An 18,355-nucleotide genomic window follows, 5' to 3' on the forward strand; every position below is an offset into this window, starting at 1 on the left:
TGCGTGGCCGGGGTATCGATACGTTCCCCGACGTTGAGGATAGCCGTAATGGACCCGCTTTTCATCGCCAGTAACGATTCGATGCAAAAAATCCCTTTCTTTTATACCGTTGGAGCAGGTGTTCGCACGTGAAAAAACGGCGTTTGTCGTCTCGTGGCTTCAATTCATGTGGCACCCAATGTCCTATTGTTCGGATCATTCCCATTGCTTTTATACGATCGGATATGGTTTGCTGAGCTACCCCAAGTGTATCTGCAAGTTATTGTTGCGTTTGTGACGGATCTTGATCGAGTAAAGCCTCCAATTCTTCATCTTCAAACTTTTTTGGCGGTCCGGAACGTTCTTCGTCTTCCAAGTCAAAATTACCATTTTTAAACCGTGCAAACCACGTTTGACACGTTCGCTCAGATCGAGCATGGTCACCATAAACTTCCACCAAAATGCAATAACTTTGCGCAGCTTTTTTCTTCATTTTGAAGTAATGAAGTAACACTCCTCGCAAATCAATCTCGTTGGTATGAAATTCGACATATCCAAAGTGGCAAAAAACTATGTTGTTTACGCTACAACTTTTTGGTATATACTGAAAAAGACGCGCAATGGCAGTAGCTTTCCAACCAATGTCTGGAAATTTGATTCACTGGAAAAATGATCAAATTATGCCATCTGTTGTAGAACCGAAGAAACTTACCGGTACACCTAATATGTTGTATCCAAAAACACGCGGTTTTTTGGTGGTATGTAGCATATGGTAACCCTAGTTTGGCCATTGCTTCCAATTGCTCTAGTAAACGTAGTTAGTGCGCATCTGTTAATATAAAGAAGGAGGAGATACTCAAACTGTTTTCAAAACAAAATGTTCGTCTTCCCCTTCAGGGGAGGGATTAGTATTTTTTCTGAACAATATTTCTGGAGTAAAAATAAAAAAAATCATCGCTGGTTCTATAAACTGGAAGAAAATTGATGGTAAAACACGCTCGTTACGAAAAATACCCCAAAAAATTACTCGATAACAATCAAAACCTTATTTTCTGCCGACAAAAATTCACATCGAGCTGCTCTTTCTAGATTACATTTTCAACATAAGGCCAGCTAGGTGTACACGATAAGTGGCATAGGTATGGACATAGTATGCTGTATTGCAAGTTTGTACATCATTAAAATTGAAAATGAAAATGTAATTTATCAATCATACATAGGTGTTCATCTTTCCCGACCTTCCCCTACATGGCTTTATTTTGTGTATATTTTCGTCGCCACTGTTTTGTCGGTATTAATTTACATTACATGTCGCAACCCTTTGCCGGCTATTCGGCATGAATGGCAAATAAGTGGAATTGTTTTGATTGCTTACAAGATGTTTAAAGCTGCAGTTGTTGGCGCCTTACCATATAAACATGCAAGGAAATTTGAGAGTGTTGGGAATTCGTATGAGTATTTTTTAGAAGCCGGGTCGATGGCAAAAGCAGGACACGATTGCTCATTCATAACGCTGCAAATTTGCAAGTGAAAAGACAATATTCTCAATATTCATCAAATTACAAATTACAGTGGTCTAAGTGACACCGGTTTTATAATTAGAAATGATGAAAATATCTGCACTTCGAATGTTAATGAAGCATTTGAAGAAGATTTTTTTAGTTAACTTTTTGAACATGTATCTCGTTTAAAAAAGTTTGTCTACAAAGGTTTCACACCTATGTTACAGAGCCTGTAAAAATAAACGACGAGTTATAAAAAATAAAATCCCCTTTCAGACCGCACCACAACACGTTATGTCCAATCACCGGTTCACGAGTTGAAGGACAGTCATCCGAAGTTATTGGCAGTACCTGCTTGAACTTCATATCCCATCATCTTCACTGAGAGACCCGTCGTCAAGTGTTGATTGCGCACGTTCAATTTAAGCTGAAAGAGTAAAAAAAGGACCGAAGGAAAAGAACGAAAACAAGTTTCATCTTCACTTAACTTGATGATTACGGGCGTAATTATCTCAAACAACACAGAAAAAAAGCGATTTATTTGACGATCTACACGGAAATTACTTGTCCTTTGATCTTTCGAAAGTAGCGTCTGTGATCAAAAGGTTTGTTGTTGCTTCGCGTTTCAAATGTTAATATTAAATATAATATTTATTTCCTGTAATATGAGAAATACAAAGATTTCACCTGACATTCACGAAAACACGCAATTGCTCCATCAATGATACTCCCACGATCACAAGGGCTACACACCCCAATGGTGGATATTTGTGGCCTACCGATAATGAATCGTTTCGTTTCTATCAATAAGATGCCGCGACTATTGTTCTCGATGCGAGGTTTTGCTCTTCTCACGCCATTGAGAGGATCCATTCGATCACGGGTGCATTCGCGAACCTGTACAAAACAAGCTCGCTCACGAACAAAGGTCGTCTCGCCATTTCCACCTTTTTTGTATCCAGTTTGACATTCATATATACATACCAAAAACGGCAGCAGCCCCAGCCCTAGCCTCCCAGGTGAGAATTAGTGGTGAGGGGAGGCCAGACTCGCAAATGTTGCTCTGTAGAACGCGAGATTGTGACGCAAACGAACAACGGCGCGTGTTATAGATCAGCAAAACAGACGCTTACATCAAGGATGGAGAGTGAACAGTGAGCCGGTAGCATAGAATTTGAATGTTGAAACTTAGTTGTGTTCGAAATACTAGCTGTGGGTGGTTTGAAAGTTGAAAAGTAAAAACAAATGTACATCTCTTAGCGCGAAGGTTTCTTATAGTATGAAAATGTCAATAAATACATACGTTTAGTGTTCGGGGGGAGCCATTCAACACGTTCAGTCCCGTATCGGTCTTAAGGACCGACATTAAGCTGTTTGGTAGAAAAGCGCTGACTAAGTGGGATTAACAGTCACAATATAAGGAAGTAAAAGTATATATAAATCGGTCACAATATTTCTTTAAAAAAACTCATGGGTCGTTCAAAAAATAAGTTTCAGTGCCACAGAAATCGCGGAAAAACTAAAGTTAGGACAAAAAACAAGGTGATTTTCGTAATCTACGTTTTGACGTAGGTCTTTGATTTCTATATAGGAGGGTCACTCTACGAAAAATGTAACGTTTATTAAGAGTTTTCAAATGTATATTACGCAGAATCGTTCATTCGATGTTATAATATATACCATTAGACAGCAAATTTATCCAGCATTTTTTTCGCCTGAGACATCAACAGTGGAAATAATAAAACAAGTGACCAATTTAATAAATAAAAGAGGTATGTTTTGCGAGCGGATCCGAAGGTAAATCATGTATTATGCATTCTTTCATCCATTTTCGGTCCCATGAATGTGGTATGCAACACGAAATTGTGTGCAATAATTCGTTCTATCAAACAAATTAACAAGACCAAATAATAAGAGGCAAGATTTCATGCATCACTCAAATTCCATGTGCCTGAAAATAGAGAGCGAACGACTGCGATTCCTACGATTCCTAGGAAAACATTCACTTGCGAGACGCTACTATGAGCAACGCCGACACAGCTTTTGCTACTACCATGCCAAAACCAAATGCATTGTGATGATATTACAGCATGCATTCGGGATAATGGTAATGGATTTTCGGGTGGAGTAGATACGCTTTTGAAATAAAAATCATATAAATTTAACTCTAACGTATAAAATATGTGTTCTAAATAAACTGATAATGATTTTATACCTATATGAATAAAAATGGATCGCCAAATTTGTTGCCAAGCGCAAAACTCGAGGAAAGAATCGCCCGAATTGAGTCGTCTTCATTATATTATATTCGACGCTGCCCATAGACCAATATTACGGTGAAAAATTTTTTTTGGAAAACTTTAAAGAAAATGGAAAAATTCGGAAAATTGAATCCCCATATTTTCTATAATAACATCGTGATAAGCATTGTTTGTCCATTTGATGTTTTCATTGAAGAAATTCGTCTTGGTTATAAAGGGTGTGTCACATCAAATTGCATCACGGAAAAAACGCTGTAGAAATTCGTCCAGTAGACCGATCCTTTTGAAAATTTTAGACAGTAAAATAAAAACTATTAAACAACTTTTGGCATTTTCTTTTTATTCATACTTCGAGCCCAAGCCCGTATGCTCGCACCTTCCTCTTTACCCCGTCCATAAGGTTCTGTACAACGTCAGGTTGTAGTTTTTTTTTGGACAGAAATCCATTTTCTCTTGAAGTCCGCCTCCGATATGACAACTTTTGGGTTCTTCCGGAGGGCCTGCTTCATAATCGCCCAATATTTCTCTATTGGGCGAAGCTCCGGCGCGTTGGGCGGGTTCATTTCCTTTGGCACGAAGGTGACCCCGTTGGCTTCGTACCACTCCAACACGTCCTTTGAATAGTGGCACGAAGCGAGATCCGGCCAGAAGATGGTCGGGCCCTCGTGCTGCTTCAATAGTGGTAGTAAGCGCTTCTGTAGGCACTCCTTAAGGTAAACCTGCCCGTTTACCGTGCCGGTCATCACGAAGGGGGCGCTCCGCTTTCCGCAAGAGCAGATCGCTTGTCACACCATGTACTTTTTGGCAAACTTGGATAGTTTCTGCTTGCGAATCTCCTCCGGAACGCTGAATTTGTCCTCTGCGGAGAAGAACAACAGGCCCGGCAGCTGACGAAAGTCCGCTTTGACGTAGGTTTCGTCGTCCATTATCAGGCAATGCGGCTTCGTCAGCATTTCGGAGTACAGCTTCCGGGCTCTCGTCTTCCCCACCATGTTTTGCCTTTCGTCGCGGTTAGGAGCCTTCTGAACCTTGTATGTACGCAGGCCCTCCCGCTGCTTGGTCCGCTGGACGAATGAACTTGACAAATTCAGCTTATTGGCGACATCCCGGACCGAACTTCTCGGATCACGCCTAAACTGCTTAACTTCACGCTTGTGATCTTTTTCACTGACGGAGCATCCATTTTTGCCGTTCTTCACCTTCCGGTCGATGGTTAGGTTCTCGAAGTATCGTTTTAGTACTCTGCTGACCGTGGATTGGACGATTCCCAGCATCTTACCGATGTCCCGATGTGACAACTCCGGATTCTCGAAATGAGTGCGCAGGATTAATTCACGACACTCTTTTTCGTTCGACGACATTTTTCCAAATTTACGAAAAATTGACAGTGAAGCATGGCCAACATGATCTATACACTCTTATCTGATTATAAGCGAAAGCTGAAGATATAATTCCTAAAAATTAAATATCTACAGCGTTTTTCCGTGATGCAATTTGATGTGACACACCCTTTAAAGTGGTAATGGATTTTCAGGTGGAACAACACAATCCATCTTCTTTATCAGGAGCGGCCAGAGCGTCGACTGCGAGCGACTGATCGCCCGTGTAGTCATGAGTGGCTCGTATGTCTGATATGTACTTTTCTCTTCTTGAACTCTTCGTGTACAACGAGAGGGGACGTTTTTCGAAAAACATTACCCTAAAATGAAAAGTTACTTTTTTTTCCGTTTGTCTATCTTTTGAATTACAGGTATCCCGCAGTGCTAAAGGGTGTGTCACATCTAATTGCATCACGGAAAAAACGCTGTAGATATTTAATTTTTAGGAATTATATCTTCAGCTTTCGCTTATAATCAGATAAGAGTGTATAGATCACGTTGGCCATACTTCACTGTCAATTTTTCGTAAATTTGGAAAAATGTCGTCGAACGAAAAAGAGCGTCGTGAATTAATCCTGTGCACTCATTTCGAGAATCCGGAGTTGTCACATCGGGACATCGGTAAGATGCTGGGAATCGTCCAATCCACGGTCAGCAGAGTACTAAAACGATACTTCGAGACCCTAACCATCGACCGGAAGGTGAAGAACGGCAAAAATGGATGCTCCGTCAGTGAAAAAGATCACAAGCGCGTAGTTAAGCAGTTTAGACGAGATCCGAGAAGTTCGGTCCGGGATGTCGCCAATAAGCTAAATTTGTCAAGTTCATTCGTCCAGCGGACCAAGCAGCGGGAGGGCCTGCGTACATACAAGGTTCAGAAGGCTCCTAACCGCGACGAATGGCAAAACATGGTGGGGAAGACGCGAGCCCGGAAGCTGTACACCGAAATGCTGATGAAGCCGCATTGCCTGATAATGGACGACGAAACCTACGTCAAAGCGGACTTTCGTCAGCTGCCGGGCCTATTGTTCTTCTCCGCAGAGGACAAATTCAGCGTTCCGGAGGAGATTCGCAAGCAGAAACTATACAAGTTTGCCAAAAAGTACATGGTGTGGCAAGCGATCTGCTCTTGCGGAAAGTGGAGCGCCCCCTTCGTGATGACCGGCACGGTAAACGGGCAGGTTTACCTTAAGGAGTGCCTACAGAAGCGCTTACTACCACTATTGATGCAGCACGAGGGCCCGACCATCTTCTGGCCGGATCTCGCTTCGTGCCACTATTCAAAGGACGTGTTGGAGTGGTACGAAGCCAACGGGGTCACCTTCGTGCCAAAGGAAATGAACCCGCCCAACGCGCCGGAGCTTCGCCCAATAGAAAAAAATTGGGCGATTATGAAGCAGGCCCTCCGGAAGAACCCAAAAGTTGTCATATCGGAGGCGGACTTCAAGAGAAAATGGATTTCTGTCCAAAAAAAAACTACAACCTGACGTTGTACAGAACCTTATGGACGGGGTAAAGAGGAAGGTGCGAGCATACGGGCTTGGGCTCGAAGTATGAATAAAAAGAAAATGCCAAAAGTTGTTTAATAGTTTTTATTTTACTGTCTAAAATTTTCAAAAGGATCGGTCTACTGGGCGAATTTCTACAGCGTTTTTTCCGTGATGCAATTTGATGTGACACACCCTTTACCAATGCTACGAAAAATTTTCGGAAACCTTTGAAGGAAAAAAAATAATTCTCATATGTTCTGAAGTACCATCGTAGAACGCGTTGTTAGTCCAAGAAGAAAATTGGTAGAAACAGAAAATTCTAGAACGGCCAATAAAAAGATCAATTTGTGAATCGTTCTGGAATTGAACCTAAGATCGTGCTTATTAAGAAAATGTGAATGTTCGAATGAATTCATATCGAAAATCTATTCTAGGCGGGACGAAGTTTGCCCGGTCAGCTAGTTACAATATAAAATCATTATCAGACACAAATTTCGATCAATATTCTTTGAAAACTTGCAAAAAAACATGTTACCCTATTGAATGGGACACATGTTCAATTCATAAATCACCTAATGTACACAAAAATCGATCGAGCAGTTTCGGAGAAGTTCGACCACAAACTTCTTGCCACGAAATTTTTATAGGGGAAATGAGAGGAAAGTGATCACCCTAAGGAACATGCACATTTCCTGTGTCCACGTACCACTATAATTTCCGTTTTTTGAAGAATATTGTAGCTCAACTTATTGTTGTTCAAGATAGCAAGCGGTTTTTATTTAGAGAATTGAAAATAGTACATTTTTTATTTTTTTATTATTAGAAAAAAAAAAAAAAAAAATCGATTCTTTTAGTGAGGAGGTCATATGTGGGGGGCTACGTGGTCACTCGCACATATCATGCTAAAAGGGATAGATTTGTGCGTGTTTTCTTGCCCAAATTTGTTTAAATCATTATTGAAATAATAGGTACATGTATGAAATGAGCTAGGCCTATTCACCTAGAGTCGTAATTGAAATTTTCTCATACGTACAAAAAAGTTGTAGGAAACACATAACGTTTTTCATAATTAGGCTTGGTTTTGGTTGGGGTGGCATATTTTTCTTGGGTCAAAACCACAAAAGGAACCCCTTTTAGAGCAGAAGATGATAAGGTATATCAGCTTTTGAAAACAGAACATTGTCAGTAGCAATCCTTCACTGACCACTTTGCCGCCAAACAACAAAGTAATTTCTATGCGAAATAATCGCTGAAATCGCTCGAAAATATTAGGTCAAATAAACTAAATTTCACTAGAAACTCCTTAAATTTAAAACGCACAAAACTACGGCCGAATGGCTACCGAGAGAGCGATTTTTGTTTTTATTTATATTTTGACATGCGACAGCTCCACTGAAGTACAGGGGCTTTGTCCCCACTACTCCTATAACAGTTAGGATGAAAAGTTCATAAGATAACACAGTAAAACAATTTTTTTTTTGCAAAATTCAATTTTATTATTCAACATAATTGCTCTCGAGGGCGATACAGCGATTATAGCGATCTTGCAACTTTTCGATACCATTTTTCTAGTACTCTTTCGGTTTTTCCAAAATAGGCCTCAGTTTCGGTAATCACTTCATCATCGGTCTTAAATTTCTAGCCAGCGAGCATTCTCTTCAGGACTGCGAACAGAAAATAGTCGCTGGGGGCCAGATCTGGAGAATACGGTGGATGCGAAACAATTCGGAACACAATTCATGCAATTTTGCCATCGTTTTCATTGATTTGTGATTTTTCCATTTTTTTCACAATAACAAAAGTGGCTTCACTCTCAATGCTGTAACTCGTGAACCAATCAACTGATCCATCTAGACTTCAACTTTTCAGCCGAACTGTTAAGTATTAGATTGTCAATTTCACTATCCAGGTTGAAACTGTTTGAAAATAGGTAAAATCGGGCTACAACTTTTACGCAAACTGATTCTTTGTGTCGAAATTTGTTGGTCTCCGGGTTCGAGCAACAGAGAAAAAGAGTTGTCCGTATACCGATTGGCGAGCGTCGATACGCGATGAGCGGAGCCATCATAAATGCTGGTAGATAAACCGGTTAATGATGTTCCAAGGTCTGCATAACTGTCATTCACCGCAATTGCGCAAAGTGCCATAAATGATCGGAGTTCAGCGAATCAATCTAATTCCTATGAGAGAGAAATCGCCTTGTGCAGAGGTTCCGGTGTCAACCGCTCATCAGTGGCAGCTGTTTCGAAATTATTCTAATTATTATTTTATGAGGTTCACCGAAGCCATCACATGAGATGTTCCTGCGGAACAAAACCAAACTCTGGTACTGGTAATTATCCCATTTGTTCTAGTCATGGAAGCAGACATAAAAGGAATGATGAACCCGTTCAAGGATACCATTCGGTTAATGATCCGGGTATGTAAAAACCTGTTTCTTTTGTTTCTGCTTCAGGAGTAACCACGAACGCTGTTTACACAGTTCAGTGATTCAACCAACCGAAGAAATATTGATGTATTGATTACCAAACGCTGTATCAGCGTGCATTTGCAAAGTGCATAAATTGAGCCACAATTTCACCCACTTTCAGATGAACTACATATATCGCACACGTGTGCAGAATGGTCTGTTCAGGTTTACGGTGTTCCAATTTGCTCACAATTGTGGCTGGAACACAAGTTAATTTATTATTTGCTTACCAATTTTAAAACAATTCGTAACGGTTTCATGCCATATTACGATGCAAATGGCGATCACGAAAATTACTTTCATTTTGTCGAGCTTGGTTAAAGTAAGAGAAAAAAAAACTCATAAGCATGAAGTCGAACAGACCCATTATTGATATGGTAAGTGGTGGAATCTGAAGGGGAAACCTTGAAAATTTGACATGCTTTTGAGTTGTGCTGACTCAATTCTCAAATTCGTGCTGCATTGGTATCGAGTGTAGTTCGACAGTTTTGTTGTTTCTGCAACTCAACGTCAGCTTCGCGCATGTTAATTTTATTCGATGAAAAAAGTTTCTGGAAAGTTGATCGCGTGGGCATTTGATGTATCCATCACAAAAAGCAAAAGAAGAATTATTGAATGTTCTGGACACATTTTACGAGGAACATTTGCAAATTTTATTACATCATATGTTGTTGTGTCTATGTATATTAAAACCATGTAGCTTTTATGTTACCATGATTTAGATGCCATCATCTCGAGCACCGCAAATGCCACTGGTTTCAGTGGTCTGATTATAAAAAAATAACTAGACTCAAAAGTTGAACTGGTCTGAATCAGAATCATTCGGACTCCACTGACGGCCGAGATATTGGTACCTTCAGGGTTGTGTCACATTTACCCGAATACCATACATTCGAAACACATTTACCCGAGGCGCATTTACCCGAATGTAACACATACCCGAATGACATTCATCCGAATGAACATTTACCCAAATGCAACAAAAACCCGAATGAGCAATTTATCAGAATGTGACACTTTCCCGAATGTAACAAATACCCGAATGCGTCAGTTACCCGAATGAAGTAAGGAAAATTCCTACAAATCAGATTATGAGTTTTGTCGAATCTCCTGTTGATAAAAAAGATTGAATCGGAACAACATAAGAGAGCAACAAAAATACGAAGTAAAATGAAAAAAATGTAATGAAGAAATTTGAAATGATTCCTTGATGATGCTGGGTCATTTTTAGAAATCAGTACAGGTACAATTAAAATGCCGTCTTCTTTCCTTCACGTATTGCCCTTTAAGACTAAGAGATAATTTGGAAATGAACACGGACGCTGGTAATTTTACCACACAAAAAATAAAACATAAATGCCTCGAAAATGTGTAAAGAATTGGTGGTAGAATTGGTGTAAAGTATTGGGGAAAACGGCACTCGCGTATTAACGCCATTGCAGCGCAATTATTATTATGAATTTAGTTTGTCGTAATGGAATTTATTCTGAGGTCTATGTAATGGCGACGAAGTCCCCATCTAACGAGGATAAGGAAGCGAGGTGGCCCCAAGCCGCAATCCAAGTAGGCCGTCGAGCCGCCGTCGAAAGCGGTGGCCTCTCACAAACAAACCTGTGTTCCACCGATTGCCCGGTTAGTTTGAACCATAGAAGACGATCCTTTAGTTAGGTTCGACCGAGTGTTAGCAAGCGTTGGACGGCATACGTTGTGCGGTTAATTTTTAGCTTTGAGATATATCATTCATATTTCAATGCTAAAAATTAAAATTCAATGCTAAAAATTACGGGTGCCGTCCGGCGGTCGCCTACGCTTTCGGTCTGAATATTTGAATTGGATTTAACAAACGTAAATTTCTTAATTCAATAAATGAAGAAAATTATTCTCTCTTTAACAAATAAGCTTCTCTGATTTTAATTTATCAACAGAATTATTAACAATTTTTTAAAATTTTTGTTTCTTTCTTATTCGGAATTGTTTACCATTCGGGTAAACGTTTAATCCATAAAAATGATATTCGAATGACCTTATTTTTCGTTAATGCTCTACAATTTCGTTGTGTTGTAATACTGTGCTTTTTTCTTCTTCCAACGCATTATCTGTCTTTTTTATTCTATGAATTTTATGAAATTGACAACCTTCTTCGTCGTGTGCTACGTGATCCAATTAACTGGACTCATTCATACAAAATTAATAATTTAATTAATAAAAAAGTGGAGCTACACTCTGTCCAACTTATTTAAGACCACATTGAATATACACTCGACAAAAAAAATAGAGGAACAGAGTGCGAGGTCGGAAATTTTAAGTGATTTTTGACATGATGTAACTTCGTGAAAAATCAATGTCGATGAGATGTGCATCATTTTATAGCTATAACTTTCAGGTATTAGATTACTTTACGTACATATTTTTATGTTGGTATGTGTAGGTGTAGTAGGCATCGATTTTTCTTTGTTTTTTCAAGAATATTCTGGACTAACATATTTTTTTGCCAGCCAACTCAACAGCAAATCCAATTTACCTTATCAACCAGCTTTTATTTGTTTCCAAGAACGTTCCTGTAGGATCTTCCCACACAGAGATGTTTCAGTTTGAATAAAAAATTACCTCTTCGTCTTTGATGATGAGTAATTCAATAAACAACCATCGCACCGCAAATCTAAAGGCAGTTTTGAAAACTCCAACAAATTTTGCACAAGGATAATTTGTTACTTTGACGAAAAAAAAAATTATTAATTTTTTTTGTATCGATTTAAAAAAAAATGCCAAAAACAGGATTTTTACAGTGCTTTACAAAATCCACTGTAGTTCTACAAATATCGCAGTAAGTTCTAATGTTTGCAAAGGGAATACATTAGGAAAATTTTTAGCCTAATTTATTCCCTAAACATCCGAGAACTTTTCATATTGATTCGTTCAGCCGTTTTTTTCTAGCCGACCTTTCAAAGTTTGGAGTAAATTAGAGGAGCAATTTAATCGCCTTTATGAGTTTGTGGGTGAAGAGTGCGTGTGTGTGAGTGTGTGTGGAAATGCGTATGAATATGTGTGAGTATCATCACTCCATACGATATTTGTACCGGGTTTTGCTGTATCGATACAGTAATCGTTTTATTTATGGATCTATCTGCTCGGAGTATGAAATTTATATAAGAACTAGCCGACCCGGTAAACTTCGTCCCGCCCCAAATTTATTTTTTGTTATCAATACCTTCAAACATTCATATTTCCTTAACAAGCGCACGTTCATGGGTCCAATCGCAGAACTGTTGATCTTCTAATTGACCCTTTGAAATTACCTTTGACTATAAAATTCCTAATACTTCTACCAAAACTCGTCATTAGAATATCAGATTATTTCAGACACAATTAGATTCAAGGTTTTTCAACCACTTGTTTATAACATGTTCCTCCGTTACATTGAATAAGGAGTGTATCGAAAAGTAGTCTTAAACATTCAACATTATTACACACAAACTGGTGAACTTTTTTTTTTTATCGTGTAATCAGAGCACGCTTTGTTTACCATTAGCGGACACGACTGTTGCGATGGAAAAAATCGACCAAAAAGTGCTCGTTAGCCATTTGCACGTGTGGCATTCTTTTTTCACAAAAGGGACTATAAATGTTCAAATTTATGTGGAAAAAATGCTTGAAGAAGAGATTGCTTCCACTTTATAGAATGCTCGAGGTTCCTCTTCCATTCTGTCCGGATTTGGCTACGGCACATTACGCCAAATCCACTCTACAGTGGTTTTCGGAAAACAACATCATGTTCGTCGAAAAAGACCTCAACCCACCTAACTGTCCCTAGCTGCGGTCAATTGAACGTTACTGGGCAATTGTTAAGGCCAAGTATTAGAAGGAAGGTACAGTGTCTAAAAATATTCAAGAAGAATTGGTCAGCAGCGTCCAGAAAGTGCACGATGTTTGAGTTCAACGTGGTTTGGCATACGCTACAGGTGAGCTAGATTATTTCGTATCGTACATGATAATTACTCACACTTATAAAAAAGCGTGCAGTGTGTGTGCGCTGTTTTGCACGCTATTTACTAACCTTTATTGCATACTAGATAAATGTCTAAGTTCGTTGGTTTGAATTCACAATGGGTAGACAATAAAGCGTCCATAGATGGGGTTGCTTCTTTTTCGCATCAGAAATCATGTTTTCGTTACTCTTTATATGGACGTAAAAATAAGATTGCGTACGCGGGTATAAAATTAGTGTCAGGGGGAAATGGAAGTGTGGATTGAAGTCAGTTGAATGAAGAGGTAGATTTGTATTCATTAGTCGCGTCAGTTAAAATAACCACTGACTGGACTAGTTCACCAGACATCCTCGCTAGTTAACGCTAGTCAATTAATTTCCTAGTCAAGTCACTTTTTGTTGGCGGCGACTGCCGAAGCAGTTCTAGTCGAAGCGAAGCTACGGAGAGTAGAGTCAGTCTTCATTTTTCACCTTCGAAGATTTCGGGCCCTGGTGGAGATAAATCTGAGTTCGATCTTTTTTTTTTTAGAAATCAACAAAAGCTTGGTTTTTTTTTCTTTAAATTGCTATGTAAACTTAATATTCGTTGATAAAATTCAATTTTGTAAACACTTTCTAAACGTTTTCAGTTCTATTTTGATGTTTGACTACTTTTAGATACACTCCTTAAAATAACAAAGTAATTTCTATGCGAAATAATCACTCTTTAAAGCAACAAAGTAATTTCTATGCGAAATAATCGCTGAAATTGAACAAAATATCTGTTCACCTCTCTAGAATATGTGTACATATTCTAGAGAGTGCGTCAAGATATCGTGTACACTTCAAGATATCGGGTTCGAATTCCGATCAGTCTTCCCGGATTAAAAATTTGCTCGACATGCCTTGGATTTTTTTTTCAGTTTTTGCTCATTTCTTGATATTCTTATAATAATTAATTTATGTCTGCACCAGAACCAGTCCGTTTTATTTTGCATTCATACTTTTCATGTGTTTTATTTAATTTTAATACACCCAGGTTTTTTTCGCGGGAGATACGTGCCTCGTAAAAAAACCGCGTTAATTCGAAAATCCGCGTAAAAAAACCATGTCACTTAACGATAGATATCAAACGGGACTATCCCTACGTAGAACGGAAGTAAAAAGTTGAGTGTTACTCGCTTCTGAAAACCCGTAGTTTTTTTCCTGCAATTTCGTTGGTTTCTGGTAGCTATAGTTCGGTTATCCTCACGAATGAGGACATCTGCTGTTGCTAAAAGATTTCCTTGTGATTTGTACACTCTACAGCCGATGCACGTGCAGTACCACTGTTGGAACGTCCACAGCTAAGTAGACAGTGAAATCCATTCACGAATCGCTGCCCGTAAAATACCCGCCCCGTTGTACAGCCCGCTGAGCTACCCGTTACCTAACACCTAAAATCCACGTAAGAATCGTGATAACCTTATCACGGCACTTATTTCCTTTATAAGCGCTAAGCTCCGTTACAAGCACTAATTACCGTAATATGCTCTGAGGGAACATAAGAGAAAAATGTGAGCTGAGGGGGAGATGTGATATGGTACTGGTCTTAATTGCAAAATCCGCGTAAAAAACCGCGTAAATTGGAAAATCCGCGTGAAAAAACATCGTAAAAAAAAACCGCGCAAGAAAAATCGCGTAAAAAATACCTGGGTGTATTAACTTAATGATAAATCATTCTGCTCTAACCTTTGTAGCGGTATGAGATCGGACCATCATCATCGTCATAAGCATCATCATCATCATATCAAACCATTCCGACAAAACGAGAATACGTATAACAAAAGTTTGCAAACGATTTAACAACAACAATAAGTGACGTTTACGTACGATAAAGTGACATGAATGGTTCGATATAAATGAAATTGGATTTAGGCAGATATTGGTAAATCTGTAAACATTTATGCATGTTACTCTATCCTTTTTTTTTCATGACATAATGTTTCTAGGAAATTTGAATCGGTTTAGAAAATGATCAAAGAAAAAGAAACAAACCCGATACAAACACCCTTAAAATTTACTGTTTTTTAATGGATAAGTAGAAAAATAGCAGAGTGATGGTGGAGTGGAAAAACTTCTTTTACATTCTGTACATCCAATTTCACAAAATCATCAACATACTAACTGAAACAATTGTATATGATTAAATCAAGAAGGGTATATACACAATAGTTCTTCCACTTACCTCAATAAATATATCAAGCACGTTCCTGCTACGATGCAGAATCACGTGCGGAATACCTCCTTCCTGTTTGTGTGCCGATCTGAATCAATCGTCTCATTGGCTAACTCGGTGGTTATTATTTAGCTATTCCATTTTGCTGCTCTATTGACGTAACCTATATTATGCCTCCACACGAAACACTTTATTTTTAGTAACATTGAAGACACCCGTTTCTGTGGTGGTTTAAAATAACTTCTTTCAGTGTGACGACTGCCCACTTCCCTCGCCCTTTTTTCTCGAACCCCGTGGCCTTTCTGCGACACTTTAAGCTGATGTGTGTTTTGGTTTAGCACCGACTAACCGGCAACAATAAGCACTTTTTCCTTCCTATGTGTCTCTCCCTCTGTCGGCACTTTTCACTAAGCACATTCACACGGATGAAGGGAAGAAGCATAAGTCATGAATGAATACGACTGGAGCATAACAAGTAGCAGCAGCTTACGCTTCGAGAAGTGCCCAATCCAATGAATGAGAGAACGCACCGGCGGAGAATTGCGCGAATGGCGTTGGTGGGTTTACCCTATCTGTGTTTTGTTATTTTTATTCAATGATGCTTCTCCATCCACATTGGAAGCCCTGACTAACAAGTAACTGCTCTGCTAAGCGATTAAAAAGCGCACTGTGAAGGCTGCTGTGGATTATGTTATGCAGTTTCCGCTACCTATCCAACACTGAATATGATTTGAAGAACGTTCCCTTCGAGAGGTTAAAATTTATTGTGAGATTGACCATAAGGATGTAAACGAAGGCGCACTGTGTCTAGGGCATTATATGTGTTTTGTGTGAGCTCGGGGGCACTTCGAACTATACGCCAGTGAAATATTTCTAATTTATATCACCGTTTCACTGATGGAGTGGTAATGATATATAAGTTGAATGTCGATATAGGAGCCGAAAGGAGATAAAAATTTTGCTGATAACAGTGACAGTTTATTCTATCTGTGAAGAAAAACATGCAACCCGCAATAGGAACGACTCATGTCCAAAGAGATTTAGGAACTAGAAATCTAATCTATCATTGGGAAGAAGTAGACTAGCAATATTCTATGTCCCAAACTGACAAAAATGATCTTTACATGGCCAGTTCTGGTGAAAGTTTTCTTCCACCACATAGCTTCATTATTGCCATAATAGAGCTTACAGCTTATAGCTTACTTCCCTAGAGATACCAACAGCGTGCCTCCCCATTCGAAGTTGCTGCACTTGCAGTGTTCTGTAGATGCCTCTCGACTGCAATCCATCATGGGCTGTGGCGCAAATGGAACAGATATTAACCAACAGCAGAGTTCATTTTTGGATAGCTTTCACAATATGATATTGGCGTGGCAAGAAGGCGCGGAGTTTTGATACTATGTAGTAATAAAAATCTAGGCAAAAATGAGTGCGGATACGAATTAAACATGTGTATTGTTCATCAAGGTTGAGATTGTTTTATTTTAGAAACATTTTTTTAATCCGGCCCAAAAAATCGTCAAAATGTCCTAAAACGAAAGTATCGAGTATCGAGCGAAAAAGTATCATTCGGATGAATTAAAGTACACATCGTAGTGGAACTTACGTTTGACAACTGCATTGGAAGGTATTGAGAACGACTAGAGCAGGGGTTCTCAAAGTGGTCGATATCGACCTTTTGGGGTCGATATTAGTTTCTCAGGGGTCGACATGAAAGAAAATTGATTTTGAATGGGGGTTTGACACCCATTTGATTAACACAAGTTCTTGTTTGAAACTTTAAAAATACACTATAAATTGTGTTACGCGTTCAAACTTGATTTCCAGTAGAATGTATAATTGTTGTACTTTTCAAATACTCAACAAATAGATGTATGCATTTGGCATTTGCGTTCTGATTTTTTTTTAAACTTGGATACACTCATTGACTAATTTAATTCAAGAGATTACATTAGTACAAATAGAAAGAAAATCACCAGGTTCATCTCATAACACTGATTTTAAAAAAATTAATTGCCTACTCCAGTACCTGTGAGTAATTTGTATTAACATATATACAATTGGGTTAATATTTTTCTATTGATTTCGTTGAATTTTGATGAGAAAATGATGTCAAGTTTATCCGCTTAACCCACGGCTGCCGGACTTCCAGATTTGTTTGGAATTTTCCAGATTTTGGTAAAGCATCCAGATATCCAGACCGTCCTTTGTCTTGTCCAGACTTTCCGCACTTTGCCCAGATTTTTCCAGATTAAAAAAAAAACTCTGCAATCACATTTGACTTTATTGGGTTGGTTTGGAAAGCTAGAAAGCTAGCTGGTTTCTACAAAGTTTGTAGTAAAGACCAGGGCTCTGTATAGTCAAAGTCAACTGAGGATAGGCAGCTGACTATCTGACTGACTATATCCGTATTAGGTTAGTAATGCCTTTTGGCTTCTTCACGCAGTCTCTCCGCCAAAACGACTAAACAGCCAGTCGGGAGTTTAGTCGCTATCTCCCTCTACCGACTTGACTATATCATTTCATTCTTCCCAGTCAAATTGTCTTCATTGCATTTTGAAGTGACTTCCCCCAAAACGAATTCGATCCTCTCTTTCTCTCTCCCATGTACGTGTGCATGCATCGATGTTTGAGTTCAACGTGGTTTGACATACGCTACAGGTGAGGTAGATTCTTTCGTATCGTACACGATAATTACTCACACGTATAAAATAGCGTGCAGTGTGTGTGCGCTATTTTGCACGCCTAATAATAACGCGAGGACCTTTATAGCATACTTGATCAATGTCTAAGTTCGTTGGTTTGAGCTCACGATGGGTAGACAATAAACCGTCCATTGATGGGGTAACTTCTTTTTTGCATCAGAAATCATGTTTTCGTTCCTCTTTATATGGACGTAAAAATAAAATTGCGTGCGCGGGTATGAATTAGTGTCAGGGGAAATGGAAGTGTGGATTGAAGTCAGTTGAATGAAGAGGTAGATTTGTATTCATTAGTCGAGTCAGTTAAAGTAACCACTGACTGGACTAGTTCACCAGTCATCCTCGCTAGTCCACACTAGTCACTTCATTTTCTAGTCAAGTCACTTTTTG

General features: G+C 39.0%; 1 protein-coding gene across 1 annotated transcript in view; it reads right to left on the bottom strand.

Moving 5' to 3' along the window:
• LOC129768950 (torso-like protein) overlaps nt 1-18,355 on the bottom strand; it is a 78,049-nt gene that overhangs the window by 40,678 nt on the left and 19,016 nt on the right. The window contains exon 2 of the mRNA XM_055770905.1: nt 15,273-15,670. The gene's annotated coding sequence lies outside the window, so the exon portion shown is untranslated. The remainder of the gene's footprint in view (nt 1-15,272; nt 15,671-18,355) is intronic.

Source organism: Toxorhynchites rutilus, chromosome 1 (assembly GCF_029784135.1).
Source record: "Toxorhynchites rutilus septentrionalis strain SRP chromosome 1, ASM2978413v1, whole genome shotgun sequence".
Lineage (NCBI taxonomy): Eukaryota > Metazoa > Arthropoda > Insecta > Diptera > Culicidae > Toxorhynchites > Toxorhynchites rutilus.